General features: G+C 40.2%; 1 protein-coding gene across 1 annotated transcript in view; it reads right to left on the reverse strand.

The window, feature by feature from the left end:
• Arcn1 (archain 1) overlaps positions 1 to 3288 on the reverse strand; it is a 25771-nt gene that overhangs the window by 10100 nt on the left and 12383 nt on the right. The gene's annotated exons all lie outside the window — the stretch shown is intronic.

The raw sequence follows: 3288 nt of genomic DNA on the forward strand, positions 1-3288 counted from the left end.
AACTCACAGAGATCCGCCTGCCTCTGCCTCCCGAGTGCTGGGATTAAAGGCGTGCGCCACCACCGCCCGGCTTCAATTATCTTATTATCACAAAATACAGTACAGGATCCTATCCAGGGTAAAGCACTGCATTTAGATGTCACTTAGCTATGACTTCATGTAAGTAAATTGTTATGTCTTCTTTTATACCCTAGGAATTGTACCCAGGGCCTTGCAAATGAACCAGGGCAAGAATTACTGAACCCAGGGCAAGAATTACTGAACAATATCCCTAGTCCTTAAATACGTAATTCATTATCTGTAATTTAATAGGGGAAATGCAACTAGAAACTCTATCTTGTTGTGGTGGCTTGAATGAAACAGACAGACAGACAAACAGAAAGACAGGAAAATGCTTAAATTCTCTTTACTATGTGATGGTAGGTAGGTAGGTAGGTAGGTAGGTAGGCAGACAGACAGACAGACAGACATCTAGATGGATGCTCAAATTCTCTTTACTATGTGAAGTGTGAAACCTTAAAAGTGGTTAAAAACATATTCTACTCTCTCAAACCTAAGATCTGCTCCTAGCATCCGCTCATAGCAGCTTTTATTTAACTGCAGTTCAAGGGGAATCCATTGCCCTCTTCTGGTTTCAGTGGGCACCTACACCCACAAATGCACAGGCCATACTCACATAAGTGTTCTTTTTGTTTTGTTTCTTTTTGAGACAGGGTTTCTCTGTGTAGTCCTGGCTATCCTGGAACTTGATCTGTTGACCAGGTTGGCCTTGAACTCACAGAGATCTGCCTGCCTCTGCCTTTTGAGTACTGGGATTAAAGGCATATGCTACCACCTTTTAGCCACATTATTTTTAAAAAAAACAAAAACAAAAACAAAAACATACAAAAATAAGGGACTAAAGAGATGGCTCAATGATTAAGATCACTAACTGCTCTTCCAGAGGACCCAGGTTCAATTCCCAAGACCCACATGACAGCTCACAACTGTCTGTAACTTCAGTTCCAGGGAATCTGACACCTTCACACCAATGCTCATAAAATAAGTTAAAAATAAATAAATTAAAAAAAATAAAGGCATGAAGCCTCAGCCTTTCCCTAAACAACCAGAATAGTACCAGTACACCAGTAAGTGAAGAGATCAGTCTAGAGGTAACTGTTCATTTCTAACAGAAGAGAACACAAAAGAGCAAACAGTCCCTTTTATGCACGCACATCTGATAGAGGTATCCTCCCAGACTCATCTTTCAGTTGACCTCAAAACTATCAGTTAACAGTAAGTCTGGGATTAAGGACAAAAAAATTGTGTCCTGGTCAAATGAACTTGATTAACCTATCACTTAAAAATGTCACCAACCTCAAGTCCAAATGGATCAAAGACCTCAACATAAAGCCAGCCACACTGAACCTTACAGAGGAGAAAGTAGGAAGTACACTTGAACGCACTGGCACAGGGAACCACTTCCTAAATAGAACCCCAGCAGCACAGATACTGAGAGAAACAATTAATATATGGGACCTCCTGAAACTGAAAAGCTTCTGTAAAGCAAAGGACACAGTCAACAAGACAAAATGACAGCCTAAAGGATGGGAAAAGATCCTCACTAACCCCACATCAGACAGAGGTCTGATCTCTAAAATATACAAAGAACTCAAGAAATTGGACACCAAAAGATCACATAATCCAATAAAAAAATGGAGTACAGACCTAAACAGAGAACGCTCAACAGAGGAATCTAATATGGCTGAAAGACACTTAAGGAAGTGTTTAACATCCTTAGTCTTCAGAGAAATGCAAATCGAAACAATTCTGAGACTCCATCTTACATCTGTAAGAATGGCCAAGATCAAAAACACTGATGACAACTTATGCTGGAGAGGTTGTGGGGTAAAGGGAACACTCCTGCATTGCTGTGGGAATGCAAGCTGGTACAACTCCTTTGGGTGTCAGTGTGGCGATTTCTCTGAAAATTAGGAAACAACCTTCCTCAAGACCCAGGAATACCACTTTTGGTTATATATCCAAAGGATGCTCAATCATGCCACAAGGACATGTGCTCAACTATGTTCATAGCAGCTTTGTTTGTCATAGCCAGAACCCGGAAACAACCTAAATGCCTCTCGACCGAAGAATGGATAAGGAAAATGTGGTATTTTTACACAATCGAGTACTATACAGCAGAAAAAAAAAATGACATCTTGAATTTTGCAGGAAAATAGATGGAGCTAGAAAACATTGTTTTGAGTGAGGTAACCCAGACACAGAAAGACAATTATCACAAGTACTCACTCATAGGTAGTTTTTAAACATAAAGCAAAGAAAGCCAGCCTACAAACCACAATCCCAGAGAACTTAGACAACAATGTGGACACTAAGAGAGACTTACATAGATCTAAACTACATGGGAAGTACAAAGTATAAAAAGACAAGATCTCCTGAGTAAATTGAGAGCATGGGGACCTTAGGGGAAGCTTGAAGGGGGAGGGGAGTGGCAAGGAGGGGAAGAGAGAAAAATAAAGAGCTCAATAAATATCAGTAAAAAAAAAAGTCACAAACCATTGTTTCGGCACTAAGAGACAAATCCAATTATACTGCATTCAAATACTTAAAATACAGCACATTCACATTAATTTCCTTTAAAGACTTAAAGATGTACTCTCCTTTATAGTTTTAATTAGAAAAAATATAAGGTTAATGTAGCTCTCTCTGTAATTCAAGTTTTTTTTCTTTTTGACCTAGGATCTCAAGTAGCTGAGGCTGGCCTTGAACTCCAGGTCTTCCAGCCTCCACCTCCCCAACAGTGGGATTACAGGCCTGTACCATCATGCCGTGCTCAAGACAAGTTACAGAGTAGGCATAAAGTTACCTTTCCTAAATTATCCAATCCAAGTTCTAAACTTCATAGGAAACAAATAGCTGAGAGTTTTCATGTTTAAAGTGGGGGGAAAAATATACCTTAAGTTAATACCTGGAACATATACTCTATCTAAATAAAATTTTAAATTGAGGGGCGGAGAGATGGCTCAACGGTTAAGAGCACTGGCTGCTCTTCCAGAGGACCCAGGTTCAATTCCCAGCCCCACATGGCTGCTCACAACTGTCTGTAACTTTATTTCCTTTGGGTCCGATACCTTCACACCAATGCACATAAAATAAAGTTAAAATAAATTATTTTTTTAAAAAAAGTTCTAGCTGGGCGATGGCGGCGCACGCCTTTAATCCCAGCACTCGGGAGGCAGAGGCAGGCGGATCTCTGTGAGTTCGAGACCAGCCTGGTCTACAGAGCTA

Source organism: Microtus ochrogaster, chromosome 5 (assembly GCF_000317375.1).
Source record: "Microtus ochrogaster isolate Prairie Vole_2 chromosome 5, MicOch1.0, whole genome shotgun sequence".
Classification (NCBI taxonomy): domain Eukaryota; kingdom Metazoa; phylum Chordata; class Mammalia; order Rodentia; family Cricetidae; genus Microtus; species Microtus ochrogaster.